Genomic DNA, 19654 nt, shown 5'->3' on the forward strand with positions numbered 1-19654 from the left:
GCGTATGTGACAAATAATTTCACTCAATTTTTTACCTTATTTTCGAAGATGACTCAACCGTTTTCTACAAACTCAGATTCATATGAAAATTCGTATGCTCCTAAACAAGGTTCCTGAATTATGTTTGGATCCGACTTCTGGTTCCGGAACTACAGGATGATATGTGAAACGAAATTAAAATTGTGTAACTTATTTTCCTCGTAGATGACTGAACCGATCTAAGATTCAAATGATATCTAAGAATCATCTAAGATTTGCTGATTTGAATAGTCGACAACCAAATAAACTTATTTCAGTTTTAGTGGTATTCAGTTTTCGATTTGGAAGGCACCCAACAATTTAACTCGTACTACGATTTCTCAAAGATGTCTATACTGATTTTTAAACATATTGAAACAAATGTAAACTAATCAGGTGAATTTGTCTGACTTCGGCTACACCGATTTTCGAATTACGGCTCCAGTATCGAATCGTTTCTCAAAGCTCAATCGTTTTCTCAAATAAAGCCAAATCGAATTTCAGAAAAAAATTCAAATTAAAATAAACTAAAATAATTAATTTTATTCAATGCTGACTTCCGATTCTGGAATTACAGGAGGATGAATTTTTAAAATTCAAACCGATATAGAAGATGATAATCCCGAAAAGCTTGAAAGTTGGACTCAAAACTATTGCAATTTATTCGTCATATGGCCATACGAATCGGTTTGGTTTATGCTGGTTCCTGAATACCGGCTCTGGAAGTACCTTAAATTACCGTAAATTCTAAAGTGGAGCTCACTTCGACATATCATGAAAAGTTTAATCGATTGTAACCTTTTTAGATAAAGTAATGAGTGATTAAAATGTCAAATTGCAGCTTAAAACGACGGTCATTAAAATAATGTCATGAAAACCAAAGAATATTCATGAAAAAAACACATGCGGATTGATAAAAAAAGGTATCATCTCACTGATAGGTGGATTAAGCACGTTTTTCTTAGAAAGTTCAATTGATTACCTACAACTTCTTCTTGGGCATATTTTTGGTAGAATCTATAGAATTCTAGCTATAACTAATGTGGCTAAAACACATACGCCCTTTTCATATATTAATCTTGAGTGCAAAAAATCTCTAGACCAGTGAGAAATACTTTATTTGCTATAACATGTGAAGTCTCATGCATATCGAAGGGAGTCGTGCCAACAGACAGCCGATTCCGCATGGAGTTTCTCTTTAGTAAATAGCATTACCATTATGTCTGCTCAGTGGTTTATGTTGAACCGTTAGGTAGCGTTAGCAGTTTAACATAAACTGCTAACGCACTGATGAGCCGAAATTCTGAAACGTAAAAAGCGAAAATAATTATTTGCATTTAGCATAAACCCACGCGGTTCCACAAACCCCTAAATAACTAAGCCATAGATAAAGCGATGTTTTGGAATGGCGTGAAACACGAATTCAGATACTGTTGTATGCAATTGTATCAATGCACCTAAAAGATCATGACATTTTGTCTCGTTTCGATTTTAGCATGCACACTTCGAAAAAATCCTGTGATTTTACATCTTATCAGATGCACATAAATGGAGCGTCGCAGTTCACACAAATTTACGTGGAAGAACATTCAAAATTGTGTCTTAAATTCCATGACACGAAATTTATTATAGTAAAAAAGAATGGAAACTGATTTCGACCGCCGCGCGACTTGAACCGAGAATCTTTGGATCACAAAGTACGTCCGTTAATCGACTAAGCCACATAAACTCCCATCTGCTTGGCTGGTAAAAGGTGCATTTAAATGCATACAGTCGCACCGCTAGCCGAAAGCAAGTTACAGTCGAAACCAGTAAAATTCATGCTAATCAAACTTTAAGTAATTACAAATTAAATTTTCCGTCATTTGACAAATTAGGTCTTTATGAATTACATCGTATGAGGGATTAAGTCAACTGCGAAATTCAAATTTTTTTGGTATGTTGTTCGTTTTTGGTAACATAATCGTTCGAATATGAGGTCATCAGAAAGATGATAGTATTTTCGAATTCAAAGCAATTTCATATTTATATAGGTTTAAGCTGCTTACAGTAATAATTACTGAAAGGACATTTGAATTTGAATCAGTTCGTCGAGATCAGCGAACTTGTGCGATTGTGCGAATAATGTCACTCTATTTTCTCGGAGATGGCTTAACCGACTCCCTTCACCTAAGATTCATTCTTAAGGTCTTAAGATCCCATAAAAAACTATTTGTTTTTTAATCAGATCCAACTTCCAGTTCCATTGGTACAGGGTTAGTTGGTTAGTGTGAAAATGTAAATTTCACATAAATTAATCGGGTTTGCAGATTTTTTTTAGTCGATGATTATCTCAACAAAAAAAATGTTTGAAAAAAAATCGACTTTGGGACTTGACTTTTGGGATTTCCGTATTTCTCCGAAATAGCTTAATTGAAGAAAAAGTACACGGTTCAGAGAAGGTTTACTAGATCTAGATCCGTGAGAGAGTTTTTCACAAATTTCATTTGAATAATTTTCACTAACCCGGTTTGCAGTAGATAAATATTCATATTGCTCAAACATTTAATAATAACTATTCAAATTGCTTGCTAGCTACCTGAGTTCAGTATGTGAATGGGAACAGTTTGTTCTCAATTTACAAAAAGATTTTGTTGTTGGATAATTTTCAAAGTCATTTTTAGCAAAACGTCTTTAAAGTATACCTGTACACCTTCGGGTGCAATATTTTAACCTCCTCCTCCTCCTCCTCCTCCTGCAAAGAGAAAATAACACACAAAGGATCCATAAAAATGTAGCACTTTGTTAATGGTAGTATTGGGTGGATCTGGTGAAATATTTTCTCAATTTTGCTCTCAACGTCCAACCGGAAACAGAAGCAATTTCTACGAGGACGAGAAATATTTTTTTTTCTAGATTAGAATCTAGCCGAAGTCTCACCTAAGCATGTGCTATTTTTTTACACGAACCTAGAAAACCACAATGTTTGCGGTTCGAATCAATAACCACGGTAACGATGACTGCGCGAGAGCAATCGCCTGCTACGATGGTTTAAAAAGTCTAAAATACCCAATTCCCACCACAATCATTTTGGAATGTTCCGTTGCCAACTTTTTTGTTTTAGGCTAGGATGCATTTTGAATTGCTGTTTCCGTTGGTGGCGTGGCGAGTGGTTTTTTTTTTATTTTTTGTTTGCTCTCATCCTCTGCGCCATTGAATGATCGTTAAAATGAAAAGTTTAATAAATTTTTATGACCGAACACAAAATGTTGGTCCTGCGTGCAAATAAATGAACAGACTGTGGCAATTTGTTGCTCGTTGCTGGTGAAATCATACTACAGGAATGTTCATTAAATACGAACAAGGATAACCACCGAAGGGGAAGCAAGGAACTACACAGGCATGGAGCGGAAAATTTCAAATTGTATAGAAAGTTTCATAGTCCACTTTGTCAGACAGAACTATTTGACAGGATAGCAGACAAAACCTGCATGATGGGTAGGTAGCAGTTTGAAATTATATTAAAAATTTAATTCAGATAATACCCACTCGTTTTTTAATTAGTTTTGTTGGCATTTATATAAAAAAGTATCTGATAAATGATATCCTACTGCAATAAAACGGGTATAATTTATAGCTTTAAGGCGAGAAAACCATAATCACAGAATACGTGGCAGCATCTAACTGCCACACCACAATATTTATGACGGCAATCAGTATAAAACGAATCAAAGCTCGCCATCTCGATAGTTGGCGATAGACTCATAAAACACGCCCATTTGTTCTGCTGACTGTTTTCCCATCGTTCTTTGCCGAAGGAGATGAAAATCCCATTGTAAAGAGGCTGCAGCCGAAAACGGGAAAGCAAATGACAAATTCGTGTCGGTAGACTTTATTATCGTTCGAATTTAACTTTTTCCACTTTTCGAACTTTCGTTGCCATGAATTTCCTATTGAATTTATTGAATAAACATTTTCCGCTCGTCCGTGGTAGTGATTTTATCTTACTTGTATTTGATTTCAGTAAATGAAAAATTCGTTAGATTTTTTCTCGCTCCCCTCCCTCCGTTTCGGCATCTGGAAAAAGGATCGTTTTCTCCAACGACAGAGAAAACAATCGCTGAAGCAATCCCGTAGAGAGATTGGGGTAAATCCCTCCGACAGGAAATCGCCGGATTGCGAGGCAGATTTTATTTCTCGCTGGAGGATATCTAACCTTGCGTGCGTTGAATTTTTTCTCCCCTTCGAACAGCAATGCTAACAGCATCTGGTCAGTGCTCACTCAAGTGGATTAAAGAGAGCTTTTAGGAAGTTGATGTCACTTGGGATGGTTGCAAAACTGCCTGCCTGGAATCATTCGATAAGTCGGCTTCGGAAATAAAGCGTGTTGAAAGATGGATGGAAAACGATTGAGACGGCGTAATTGTTATTGGACATTTTTCTACGAGGGAACGGTGCGATAAGTGAGCACTTTTTCATAGTACAAAGAAATAGTCAAGACAGTATTTGATTTTCATCAGTAGCGAATGAATTCTGAAGGGGAGCTCGTTTCGCATCAGTAACAATATAAATCATTAATTTCCACTATCTAACATTGTTATTGCTCCTATAAGTTTAACCAGATCTTCATTTTTCTGTAAATTTTTATTTAAACATTATAGGATTTATCGTCAGAATCGAAAACACTAAAAATAGAGCTGAAGGAATGAAACATAATAAAACACCAATTGAACGAAAAGAACATCAGCGCTCCACGGAAAACTGCTCCAATCGATGACCAACACGCGGGCCTCCCGCCGGGTATCCGTGGCCTGGGGGTGTTTCTCGCGGACCCATTGAAACGTAGAATCGTCATCTGGAAGACACTCGTGTTATATTCAATCCACCGAGCATTGTCGATCGCCAACTACAGGCTGAATCTGCAGAATTGACCATTGCGACCGTAATACGTCACTACCCTAATGATAATACCCTAGTTTTTAATTAGTCGTTAATCATGATTAGGAAAAACCCTTGGCATCTTAGAGCTTAAGCAGTGTGCCTTTAAATATGTTATTATTGAATAAAAAAAACATCAGCGCTGCACTGACTTTTCCCACAAATGGCAGAACCAATGGGTGCGTAAATTAAATAAAACATCGCGTTATTTTGTCATTTTTTGCGTAAAAATTCGTTCATACACAAAAGCATCTACGATCATATTCTGAGACTATAGACATCTTTAAGAGATATTCCGAGATGCGAGAACTTCTTGGAATATTGTCCTATGCTACAGCAAAAACTGCAACGGGTAATATCTATTATCTGTTTGCTTTTCGTATTTTTAGACCTACACATTGCTAACTTGTCTCTTTATAGCAGTTTATTTATTTATTTATTTGAGGAGCAGGGCAAAGCCCGATAGGGATGAAATATAGTAATCACTCTCTCCAGCAGGCATAAAATCTCCTCATCTTTTGTATCTACAGATTACAATGACCCAACCCCAGATACATTCAGGTTTAAAACTAACAATTAAAACTATCAATTAAAGCTAAACCACTAACCCTATAACTAGTTGATTACACAGCATTACAGAGCAGCTTCCTTTAAAGGCGAGATAGAAGAGAGAAGTGGATATGAAGATGGAAGAATAAGGTTTGTTAACACTCCTAATACCAAGCCTACAAAAGTTACGCGAAGCACCAAGCCTCAAAAAAAGTTGGAACGGTAACTTTAAGCTACATAGCTCTGTTGTTATTTGACCAATTTCGATAAATTTTTCACCCTCGAATTTTGTGAAGTTTGTAGATTATTTTAAGTATATCATTATTGGACGATCTTTTAGGAAAAACTAATGAAAATCTGATTTTTCCCGTTCCAAGTTTTTTTTCAAGCTCAAAATGTGCCCTATCTGCATTCATGCGGCACCTGCATCGCGAATCGGATATTGAGAACTTCAACTTTACCGAGCCATAACTTTGTTGTTAGTCAACCGATCTTCAAAATTTGTTCACCATTGGAAAGGTACTACTTCCACGAATAAAATGCACTGAAAAAAAACTAAAAATAGGGTTGTCTACCCAAAGTTATAATGAAAACTGTAGATAGATGACCTAAGAAATGGTGAGACTTTTTACAATGATCGTAAATATCTCGAAATTCAAAGCGATGACCTGCATATTTTTACACATCATTCGATTGCTAGTGATACCAGCTACAATTTTCGCTCAACGACCATTCCTGCACAATCAAAAGAAAACATTAAACAATCGATGAATTTATAAATATATATGAATTTTTCATTTTTTTTTCACATGTTTGTATATAACTCAAAAATTAAGGCGATGACATGTACATTTTTTTTTAATTCAGAATATTGGAATCATTACCAGAAACAATGTATTGATGATCAAAATTATATATCCGTTCAAAGAATTTCAAGAAATTTGGTACAAATACAGAGAATTTGTATTATTGGGAAAATTTTGCCAAACAACATGAAATCAAAACTTTTAAATTTTATGACATATATTTTTTTATTATTTTAGTTGGAAATTTATTATAAACAAAATTTACAAAAAAAAAACTGAAACTTGGATTTCACTGAAAATTTTAAAAATTCTGGTAAATAGCTTAAAACTTTAAAAATAGTTTTATTTTTGTATTGGACAAACGATCTAAACAATTTTTATGCACAACCCAAACGCAATTGATAACTACTAAAATTCTGATTTTGAGTTAAATTGCATTGCCCAGTGGTCCGGATCCACAATTTAGGGGGACAAAAACATTTGTGGCTTAACCTTATACTTTAGAGCTATGATATCTTCAAAACAAATGATCAGTGAAGATAAGCCATAGGTTAATGTACATGGTATTAGGGTGGCTCTTATTATTAAGGTGATTCAAAACTTATTTTCCGGATGTGTTGAGGTAGAGGATAGCATTCTTCGTCAAAATTGTAAATAAACTTATATCGAGCAGCTTTGCTGAGGACACCATAGTAGTATCTGCAACGGTTTTAGTGTTACAGCTATTTTTAAAGAGCAACTTAGGGTGTTCCTCAAAAAATCAGATTTTTTGCTCTATAATTTATATTTTTCTCTTTTCGTATAGGTATCTTTGAACATCTTTTAGAGTTTGTTGAAACCAATTTTTTAATGACTGGCGTATTTAGGTAACGTTTTCTGAACCGAAGTTATGAGCAAAACTAGTTCAAAAACAGGTTATTTTTTAACTGCTATATCTAACATTGAGGCAAACGAAAAAAAAATCCGTTTTTTGTATATGCAGAAAATATTTTTGAGCATGTTTGAGCATGTTTGAGGAGATATTTTTTTAAATTATGTTCAAACATTGGGTTTTTTCATAGAAAATACTCGTATCATGTAAGTCATTTATAAGCTATATATGAAAATAAGGTATTTTTGTCTTCTAAAGTGTTAAATTAATTCAAGTTCATTTTAGGAAAGAAATCGGTCTGCATTCTTCGGGGAATGCAGAATGGTGTCGCTTTTGTAAAATCTCTAAGGCCTCTCGGTGGTTGGAGGTTTTATCAACCGTGCATTTTGGCACCTGCAGATCGTTCAGCATCCATTCGGAAATGCAGGACGATTTATTTCTTTATGTTTTGTGCTGTTTTCCCACCTCACCCAATTCCCATTTCCCTTCCATGTTCCTTTTATCCTTTCCTTTCCATCAGGAAGTTAATGAGAAGTTACGCAAGGCACGAATCACCAAATAACTAGGGGAACATGCCACTTGAGCCAATTAGTTCTGATAACATAGGTGCAGGGTTTCATTCAGTAAAAAGCATTCAAACGAAGAGGTTGTTTTTCGAGACGAAGACAACTGTAAGCTGCAAATAGATTGGTTGGTTGTTGCCAATCTCAAAGGCTGCTGCAAAGCCAATATTCGGGGCGATTCCAGTTTCATAAGTACCTGAAATAGTGGAACTCACTTCACTGAGAAAGATGGACTAACCGATTTGAGAACTGTTTTGTAGGTTACACTAGTTCATGCACTAGCTTTCATGTTTTTCAAAAATCAAACAAAACTGATTGAAGAATACATTGTTTATATAAGAATAAGAGAGATATGAGAAAGGCATCATTACACAACTAGGTGGATAAAAACAAGTTTTACTCAGTTACGTGTAATTTTTTGTGCTAAATTCGGAATTCTAATTTTCTGAATTGTTTACTAATAGAAAATTCAAATAATTTTCGAATTCTATACATTCCGAAATAATTCTAAGTTTGTGATGTTTAAATTTTAATATTCTATCGGTTATAAATGATGTCGTTTAGGATAGCGGAAGGTTTAAGATATATGTTTTTGTTCTGAATTGCTTGTAAAACAAAAATCAAGCCATATGTTTTTTTTTAATTGTAGTTGGTTTCTTTTGCCATGGATTAGTATATGAAATTCACATAATTTTACGTTCTATTTCTTATTGTACAAAGCCATTGAAATAATTTAAAATTTTCGTGTTGTCACAAAATTTATTTTAATAATAGAAACAAATTCTACGTCTCTTTGAAACAGATGAAATCAAAACGGATTCCAATATTTTCAGTTTGATTTGCAGAAACGTTGGAACGCAACATATATCAGAAATTTTGAAATTCCCGATCTTCTACCGATTTTTTGAGATTTTACGGAAAACCTAAAGCAAAAAAACCTAATTTTAGTAGTTATCAATTCTGTTTGGGTTGTGCATAAAAATTGTTTAGATCTTTTGTCCAATACAAAAACATAATTATTTTTAAGATTTTCAGTGAAATCCAAGTTTCAGTTTTTTTTTGTAAATTTTGTTTATAATAAATTTCCAACCAAAATAATAAAAACTTATACGTCATAAAATTTAAAAGTTTTGATTTCATGTTGGTTGCAAAATTTTTCCAATAATAGAAATTCTCTGTATTTGTACCAAATTTCTTAATTTTTGAGTTATATACAAACATGTGAAAAAAAATGAAAAATTCATATATATTTATAAATTCATCGATTTTTTAATGTTTTCTATTGATTATGCAGGAATGGTAGTTGAGCGAAAATTGTAGCTGGAATCACTAGCAATCGAATGATGTGTAAAAATGTATAGGTCATCGCTTTGAATTTCAAGATATTTACGATCATAGTAAAAAGTCTCATCTTTTCTTAGGTCATCTATCTACAGTTTTCATTATAACTTTGGGTAGACAACCCTATTTTTAGTTTTTTTTCAGTGCATTTTATTCGTGGAAGTAGTACCTTTCCAATGGTGAACAAATTTTGAAGATCGGTTGACTAACAACAAAGTTATGGCTCGGTAAATTTGAGGTTCTCAATATCCGAATCGCGATGCAGGTGCCGCATGAATGCAGATAGGGCACATTTTGAGCTTGAAAAAAAACTTGGAACGGGAAAAATCAGATTTTCATTAGTTTTTCCTAAACGATCGTCAATAATGATATACTTGAAATAATCTACAAATTTCACAAAATTCGAGGGTGTAAAATTTATCAAAATTGGTCAAGTAACAACGATTATGCGATTATGGAAAGAAAATTGGAAAGCAGATAGGGCATATTGGGCGCGTGAAAAAAACTTGGAACGGGAAAAATCAAATTTTCAATGGTTATCCTTTACCATTGTCTGCTACAAAGTTTTGGAGTCAATCTACGAACTTCACAAAATTCGAGGGTATAAAATTTATTGAGATTGGTTGAAAAACAGCTGAGCTATGACAGCTCAAAGTTAGCGTTCCAACTTTTTTTGAGGCTTGGTATTTGGAGTGTAAAGGGAGCAGTGAATGAGCGTGGGCGAACGACGGGGTTAGAACCGGCATGTAGATCTAATTAGTGATCAAAAAGATGGTGAAAGACGGAGAAAATGAGAGGGAGGACGAACGGGTTAGTTTCGACGAATCTGATTAGTTTCCAATGAAGTTGGTGAACATTTATGTACTGGATAATTAAGGAATCATTGAATAAGCGTTTCATCACATTACGCGATAAATGAAAATCAAAGACCTGCGAGCAACTGTTGAATAAAAGACACATCCTGAGAAACGGTTCATTATATCCGTAGTTAGTTCTAGCACGAGGGATTCGTAAAAATGGATGAGAACGAAGAATGGGACGATGGATGTCGAATTTGACCAATCGTAGGCGATCAGGGCAATCAATATGTGATTGTAATAAATCATCGATGAAAACAGCCTTGTAAACATTTCTACGAATACACAGCGGATCCAGTTCGATAAGTCGGCAACAATCTTCATAACTTGGAAGGTTTAATGGGTCTCTCCATGGTAGATTTCGGAGAGCCGAACAGCCAAAACGGCAGCCCCATACTCAAGCGATGATCGAACTAGTGCACAAAAAAGAGTTTTTAAGCAGTGTATGTTAACGAAATTTTCGATAATCCGAAATATGAAGCCTAAGAGTTTCGATGTCTTCGAAATCATGTAGTCAATGTGATTCTTAAAATCAAGTTTGTCATCAAGAAGTTGCAGATATGTTCTCAGTAATCCAAGAAATTAAGTGAAAACAGGTCCTAAGATGTTGCGAAACGTAAATAATTCAATTTAGTCATGTGCACTTTAGCACAAACCGGAACCCGAGAGGTTCCAAACCCCCAAATGACTACTATCTGTTGGCGGCCAGCATTGCCATCAATTGGTTTCGTTACTTTCGGCACGTCAGAATAGACATTGCACATTTAGTGTAAAATAAGTGCGTTGTAAATAGCAATGACTTTACGTCTGCTTAGCGGATTATGTTGATCCGCGAGGTGACATTAGTAGATCAACAAAATCTGCTAATGCACTGATGAGCTGAATGCGAAACGTAAATAATTCAATTTAGTCATGTGCACTTTAGCACAAACTGGAACCGAAGAGGTTCCAAACCTCCAAATGAATATATACCATTTTTATTCTATTCGATATGATTTTATGAATATCTTTCAATAAACCAGGAAAATGCGCTGATATTGATTCAAAATGCATTCCACATTCGAACGCTAACAAAACCATTATCTACGAAGTTCTTTTCTCTCTTGCTCTCTCGTTTACGCTCTTTCTGTACGGGCCGTCGCTACGATACGAAAAACTCGGTAAAAAATATCGTTGCCAAAGATATTAATTTTATGTCGGGTCCGGTGTACCTATACATGCGCACGCCGGTAGCTCAACCATAGCCGAAGCAGAAAAAAGTTGATGCCGGAGAGCTCGGATCGGTCGGATCGGCCAAATGCGGAGAGCCCTTTACTGTTCACTATACGAGAGCAGTTGTCAATTTAAAAAATCAAAACTAGCCGCGTAACCTTTTCCTGTCATAATATGAAACGCTTATAACTCAGTCATTTGTTGATGGATTTACATAATGAAACTGTTAAACGAGACGTAAATGTTTGACTTAAACATGTGTTGCAACGTCGTTTTCATATTTCAATAGTACATCAATGAAAAATCAGTTTGAATCGACCTATGTTTTTTTTTTACTATCCAATCAAAGTTTGGCTCTAAAACGGCCGACGGTTTCGATTGTTGCTTCACACCTTGCATTTCATTCAGTAGTAGTTCGGCTCGTGTTTTGCATGAAAAAATACCGCACCGATCTGCACAGTATGAACCTTTGCTCAAAACGGAAAATATAGGCTCTGTAACATTTCTCCGCTCAGTCAACGCCTGTCTTCGTGCAGAGCGGATGGGCGAAAAATTTGGTTTGCCATCCGTTCGATGAATAATCAACTGTTCGTTTTGAAGTGTGGCAGTGATGTCAGATCTGCGAAAATCTCTGTATTCGAAGATTTCCTACCGAGGCCGTATAAAAAAACGGAAATTGGAATTTTTTTAAAGAAACTTTTTGCGTGATGGGAAAATGTCAATCTACGGAAAGGACACGAAAACTATCGGGCATCGCTGATCAGTATCAGTAACCGACTTACACTCGATGCGGTTCGATAATGCCGTAGGAAAGATTGCTCGTGCATTTTTAATGTCATCGTGAGCAGTCGTGTCTCGTACACAACCCTGATTTTTTTTCTAAGAGCGCATTCTTAGTCAACGACGATGATTACACTTGACGTAAATCCCGTAAATATCCTTTTCGTATTTGAATTGTCATATTTTAACTATTGATTCGATTACCAAAATTGTTCCTCTTGGATCACAGACAGCCTAATCAAGGCTAAAATGCGTTGACTACCATTCTGTTACAGTAGACTACTTCAAGCCAGAAAATTTATTAATAAGAGTAATTGTGTGAATACAAACATTTTTTCCAAATAATTGTTTCTGCTTAACTTGATTAGAAAAACTACTAAATAATTTCTATAAGATAACTGAAAATAACTACTGACTTTTACGGTTTTGAAATTCACTCTATACGCAAAAAAAATAATTCCACTAAGCGAGTGACCACAATCGAGTATATTTTCGAAAATAAGTGATGTTGCTCAATATTTTCGATAACCACAAGTTGGGCAAGGAAGGAATATCAATGAAAATCTCTGTTTAAAATACTCTGAAGCAACAATCGTTTGATACAAGTTTAATTTTGCGGTGATTGATTTTACACGAAACAGGCGGTACCTAAATGTTCCTTATCTATCGCATGGCACTAAATCTTGTTCTTTGTTTGTTCTTGAGCTTGAGCATATTTCCGTCATCCATGGCATCGGCATCGAGAACTCAAAGGATTTTAGATCCCATTTTTTCCCGGCCTCAATGTCGAGTGAAAAACAACCGAGAGCAAACAAAATTTGTCAACGTTTTCCCGTGTATCCAAATATAGCAGCAGCCGGTTGCTACGAGCAGCACCTCAATGCGTTAGGGACAATCTTTCATCACATCACCATCGTGTACCGGTGGTGGCGGCAGATGAATGAAACAGATTCTAGTGCAAACGACAGGGTAAAGAAACCGTCCTCTGACAGACGGTGTCCTGAACGAAGTAAAATGGAAAGCTAAGAGCAAGTTCAGTGAAGACACCATGCCCTTCTGTGGACACCATCCTTATGGTTCGGAAGACTCCCGGCTGGCAGATAGACAGCGACAACGGTCTGCTCAGAACGGTGTTCTTTGGATGGGTTGAAGATAAAAAAAGAAGAATGATAAACATGACAGTGTCAATATAGGCTTTAACAGTTCGCTTTCAACGGCTTTCCCAAGCTTCTGGGATGGCACCGAGCTTATGGCAAAGGGAAACGGGTCATTGTAAATCGTTTTGCTTTTATTACCCAAGGTTGCAAAAGGCTGATGGCTGGTAGAGACGACATTCTTTCGGATGAGAGGATGAAGCACCGATCATTTTTCAGCGTTGGTTATTGGTTAGTATTTCACATTTTGACCAGTGCGACCGGAAAAAGTTTCCCAAAACAAGCTGACAAAATTGATTCAAATATGTCAGGTACTGATAAAAGGTTCATAGTCCGGTCGTTAACTTAGAATCTAGAACAAAAGAGAATTTCGTTTCTTTCACCGCTTTCGAAACCGGCAGCATTCATTAGATTCCACTCGAGCACGAGCAACGAGCAATCAAAAGTCTAGATCAATTTTATTCGAAGCCGCAGACTCTCGAGGTCCTCGCAGACGAATCCGACAAATTCCCGTACTAACAAGGATTAAAGAAAATTGTACCGGAATGCCAATATTTACCCCTCATAAGCCTTAGAGTCACTATAATAGTGAGCGCGCCAGCATCCGCTGGATCCGAAAGCACCACCCACCACCCAGCTTCGTTCCGCTGCGTTTTATTTTCCGTTCGTTTGGTCCGCATTCTCTCTGATGTTGCTTCGATTTGAATTGTGGCGAATCGATGCGGAAGCATGCCGGCTATTCTATACGACTTGGTGTCGGGTTTTTCCGTATTTGGGTTGCGCCGAATGTTGTATTGAAACATTGAGATCGGGGGCAAACAATGCTATCAACCGCGCTCGATTACAGCGCATTTCGTCGTCGTTGTCTAACACCAATTCGTTTATGCGATGGAGCACTCGATTCGTTTTAAGCGACGAGAGCGCTGTTCAATATTCGTAGCATTTCATTTTTATTGAAAGCGTTTAGCGGGAAAATTTTGGTTGTTGATTGCTACCACTTCAATACAATCAGCAATTTGTTCTCGATTTCAATTTTGTTGCCCCTAGGAATAAACACACGATCTTAGAGATATGTGTTTTTATTTTTGTGGTCGGTATTCTATCGATAAGAGCACATCAAATGTGAAAGAATTTTAAACCGATTTATGTTCATTTAAAAAAAATACAATGAACGAGATCGGTGCCAATATCTTCACCCTATCTCGAAGAAGCAATTCACAGCCACATTTTGAAGTACTTGTGTTATAGGAATTTGAATTGAAAATGCCAATCGAAGACTCCGTTCTTTGCACTTGTGTGTAGAAAATAAGATAAATATATAATTGAGTGTCTATTCTTCCCAGTTCATTTATTTAATGTATAAAAATTAATTAGTTAGAACAGTGACTGGTCTCTGCAGCCCATCACTGGGTGTCCGTAGGAATCATAGCACAGGCCATGAAATAAGGAGTGTATCGAAAAGTAGTTAGCAACATTGATTATTGAATAAAAAAGCGATTCGATATATTGTGAAAAAATAACATTTCTATGCATTTCACTGATTATATTGAAGAAAATCCTAGTTTCTGTGAAACGCTCGCACTTTGGACTTGACATTCTTCATTAAATTATGCACAGTTACTTTTGTGACTTTCCTGGTGGCAGCTGTCCAGTTTTTTTTGAACTCCTGTATGTTTTGGGACACTGTACCTTCCTTCCGAAAGTGCCGCTTGATAATTGCCCAATACCTTTCAATTGGCCGAAGATCCGGGCAGTTCGGTGGATTGATATCCTTTTTCACGAATTGTACATTATTTTTCGACAACCACTGTACAACGGAGTTGGCGTAGTGGGCTGAAGCCAAATCCGGCCTGAATAGAGGAGGAGCGTTATGCTTTCTGTACATTCTCTTCTTCAAACATTCTTCCTCGTACACCTTGGCGTTAATTGTGCCCTTCGTGAAGAAAATCGACGACCGCAAACCACAGGTACAAATTGCTTACCAGACCAACACCTTCTGCCCAAACTTTTCCATTGCCACGTAAAGTGGCGTAGGTTTCGTCGTCGATCAGGATGCATCTGTCTTTATTCTGTAGAATCCGGTTATACAGTTTTCGCGCTCTTGTTTTGGCCTGAACTTGCTGTACCAAGGACTTTTTCGGCACCTTCTGTTTCTTGTACGTTTTCAGGGAGTTCCGAACTTTGATCCGTTGAATCATCCCGATGCTGGTGTTGAACTACTTGGCCAAATCCCGCATCGACGCCGATGGGTTTTTCCTGATGTACTCAACCACTTTTAAGTCCCGGCCGGGCTGGAAAGGGTCTTACCGAACTTCTCGATAATATTTTTGTCACTGGTGTGGTGCACTTTCACCCGTTTTGCAATTTCGTTGTAACAGTTCGGCTGAAAAGTTCGTATCGTTTAATAGAAACACACATTTTTTTGCCAAAATTCGTTTTTATTATTCAACATAATTGCCATCAGAGGCGATACAGCGATTATAGCGATCTTCCAACTTTTCGATATAATTTTTGTAGTACGATTTGTCCTTTGCCTCAAAATAGGCCTCAGTTTCAGCGATTACCTCTTCATTGCTTCTAAATTTTTTACCAGCGAGCATTCTCTTGAGGTCTGAGAACAGGAAAAAGTCACTGGGGAATACGGTGGATGAGGGAGCAATTCGAAGCCCAATTCGTTCAATTTCAGCATGGTTTTCATCGACTTGTGACACGGTGCATTGTCTTGATGAAACAAAATTTTTGAAATTTCGTCCTTCAAACGCTCTAATAACTATATAATAGTCACTGTTGATGGTTTTTCCCTTTTCAAGGTAGTCGATGAAAATTATACCATGCGAATCCCAAAATACAGACGCCATAACCTTACCAGCCGATTGTTGAGTCTTTCCACACTTTGGGTTCGGTTCATCGCGTGCAGTCCACTCAGCTGACTGTCGGTTGGACTCCGGAGTGAAGTGATGGAGCCATGTTTCGTCCATTGTTATATATTGACGAAAAAAATCGGTTTTATTTCGATATAACAGCTCCAAACACTGCTCAGAATCATCAATTCGTTGTTGTTTTTGATCGATTGTGAGCTCACGCGGCACCCATTTTACACAAAGCTTTCTCATATCCAAATATTCGTGAATAATATGTCCACCACGTTCCTTTGATATCTTTAGGGTGTCAGCTATCTCGATCAACTTCACTTTACGGTAATTGAAAATCATTTTGTAGATTTTTTTCACGTTTTCATCGGTAACAGCCTCTTTTGGACGTCCACTGCGTTCATCGTCTTCGGTGCTCATATGACCAGTACGAAATTTTGCAAACCACTTACGAATTGTTGCTTCGCCCGGTGCAGAGTCTGGATAACACTCATCAAGCCATTTTTTGGTATCGGCGGCACTTTTTTTCATCAAAAAGTAGTGTTTCGTCAACACACGAAATTCCTTTTTTTCCATTTTTTCACAATAACAAAAGTAGCTTCACTCAAAATGCAATATCTCACAAACTAATAATCAGACAGCTGTCAAATGTATACACGTATCTTTTGAAGGTTGGTACTAACTGAAAATGGTATGGATTTAATTCTAGTGGCGCCCTCTTATAGAAACGATACGAACTTTTCAGCCGATCTGTTACGTGACACCACTTTCTGAGCACCAAGTGTGCAGAATTTTCTTTCGCGTTTCCGGATCAATAAGAGTAATAACTGTTTGAATGTTGCTAACTACTTATCGATACACTCCTTATTTGTGATGGTTTTTTATGCTCCGATCACAGCATGCTGTGCGTTTGGCTGTCAGCTTTCGTATGTTTACTTGTTTGTGCGGTTGAAATTCTGCGTTCTCAAAATGTCGCGTATTGAGAAGGAAGTGAAAATTTCGGTTCTCGATAGATGGCTAAGAGAGAAGGGTATTGCTATGTTATGCAAAAATTGGCGAAGCGGTTTGGAATTCATCATGCTAGTGTTAAAACCATCATTAATAAGTTTAGGGAACACTATTCTTTGGATGAGCTACCAGGAAGAGACAGAAAACCCGGTTCTTCCAACCCGAAACTGGACCAGAAAGTGGTATCTCTAATCATGAAAAACAAATCAATGTCAATACGTGATTTGGCCAAAAAAGCAGGAACGAGTGTCGGATTGATCCAGCGTACCGAAAGGCGAAATCACCTGAAGACCTACAAGAAGCAGAAAATCTCGAAACAAAGTGTAGAACAGAAGAAGCGAGCAGCAACAAGGCCCCGGATTCAAAAACCCTTCCAGGTTCACAATACTTTAGTGTCGTCGTTGGGGAGGATGTGAGCGATGCGGACAGGTCGATTCAAGTGGATAAATTCGGTCGAAAGGTACTGGTATGGCAAGCAATATGTTCCTGTGGTTTGAAGTAGAGATGGTCGGGTCTCGGGTATTTTACCCGAAACCCGACCCGTACCCGTACCCGACGGGTTTTTGGTCGGGTACGGGAAAAAATCTTTATTTGCAATCGGGTACGGGTCGGGTACGGGTAAAAAAATTTACTGCTCACTCGGGTACGGGTAAATTTTTTTCTGATCGATTACCCGAACATTTGTATTTCATATAAACACAGTTCTTTCGAAAAATAAACAATTTGATTCAAGGGGTTTTGACATTCCCGCCTAGGACCAGACCTGACAACTAACATATTTTTCCAGAAAAAAAACATTTCTTTTCTTCATTTAAAAACAACGATTAATCATAGTTACGTGAGAAGTTATGTGAATATTTTCCACCCTACTTTTTTATAACATATTTAATAAGACACACTGCTTTAGCTCTAATACCGTTTTCGTTTTTGAACCTAGACGCGGGCGACTCTGACTCCGAGTAAAACGAACACGTGGTACGCGCCCTAAACAACAACTCATGAAAAAAAGAAAAAATAAACAAACTTGCATGGATGCGTGGTGCGACCCGAGAAAATTTTCAGAGCGAAACTACGCGATTGGAGTCCGATCTAGAGCGACCTCAGGTTTGGGCGACTCTGAGTCAGCTTTCGGGCTGCTCTGATCAATAAACGAAAACGGTATAAGATGTTACGGTCAGACCTTATATTTCACGTAGGTTTTAATGGACTGCCATTTTAAAGCTGTTTAATGCACAATCCAGTAAAACTTATTTGATTCATATATAAAATGTAGTGCAGTACTCATATCACATTCAGACACCAGAAAACTGTCATTTTAAATATTGGTTGGAGATTTTTAAAATTTTCGTATAAATCATTAGGATTCTAACCATAAAAACATGAACATTTATTTCAGTCTATACCCGACCATCTCTAGTTTGAAGTCAACCATTTTTTACACTACCGGAACTATAAATGCAGAAATCTATCGATCTGAATATCTCCAGAAGAGATTTCTGCCTTTACATGAGAAGCATAGTACACCTTCACTGTTATGGCCAGATTTAGCGCCGGCTCACTATGCCAAAACCACTCTTAGTTGGCTTGCGGAAAAGGGTATAGATTTCGTTGAGCAAAATATCAATCCACCAAATTGGCCTCAGCTTCGACCCATCGAACGTTATTGGGCAATCGTGAAGAGGTTCTTCAAGAAGACTGGTAAGGTAGATGGGAACATGCAGGAGTTCAAATCAAATTGGGGCTCAAACGTTCAAAAAATGCGATGCACACTTGTCCGGAACTTGATGAAGAGCGTTCGATCAAAAGTTCGAAAATTCGCGAAGGAATAACTTAAATTTCATCCGGTTTTCATTATGCTCAAGTTTAACCTCGTACAATAAAGGATCAATTTTTAGTTTGAATAAAATATCGTTTTTTATCATAATTTGAAAGAAAAATTTGTGGATAACTTATTTTCGATACACTCCTTATTAGTTAGGATTATCGAATGCCAATCATCGTTAAAACAATTGTTGAATGAAAAAAATATCCACAAACATTTCAGATAAACTTGGTTGGCAACTTTCGCTAAGTCGCAAAAGTCCTACGCTTTTTTGTGTTTAAATTAATGTTTCATTTTTGCTTCAAGTCATTGTCATCAAAATGTAATAACGTGTACTACTCGGTATACGTAATAAACAGGGGACATACTTTTATAATTTATTCAACCGAATATAGAAGCATTTAACATGTGAAGTAAAATCAGGGTACTACATTTCGATATGGAATATAGCTTTCTGTTTCAATAGATTTCGTATCCGATTCGTAAGTGTACATGGCAATTGAATGGTTAGATTGAGTCTCGAACTTACGTCAACAGGCTTGGGAACCCACTACCTATTCATCCTATCAAGTATTAAATCACATAAAGCGATGTACAACATAATTTCATCATGCCGCTCTCAAATTACATATGCTTGGAATCGCGATGAACGGAATAAATTTTTTCTGAAGACCACTTTAACATGTTCCTGTTTGATAAACATGCTGCCAGGCTCTGGTGCTTGTGTCGACAGCGGCGCTAGGCTGGTGGAGCTACCTAGCTGATGAATCCTAATATTATATTTATGAAGAGTGCACACAACAAACTCATCAGCGTCAGGTATTAGACTTCGGGGGAAAATTTTTGACGAAAGGAGTGCGAAAATTGGAGCACGGCTAGGACAAAC

The 19654-nt window shown here is 37.0% G+C and overlaps 1 protein-coding gene across 5 annotated transcripts in view; it reads right to left on the bottom strand.

Annotated features, from left to right (window-relative positions):
* Positions 1–19654, bottom strand: part of LOC131439112 (RNA binding protein fox-1 homolog 2-like) — a 573206-nt gene that overhangs the window by 504702 nt on the left and 48850 nt on the right. The window lies entirely within an intron of this gene.

Source organism: Malaya genurostris, chromosome 3 (genome assembly GCF_030247185.1).
Source record: "Malaya genurostris strain Urasoe2022 chromosome 3, Malgen_1.1, whole genome shotgun sequence".
Classification (NCBI taxonomy): Eukaryota; Metazoa; Arthropoda; class Insecta; order Diptera; family Culicidae; genus Malaya; species Malaya genurostris.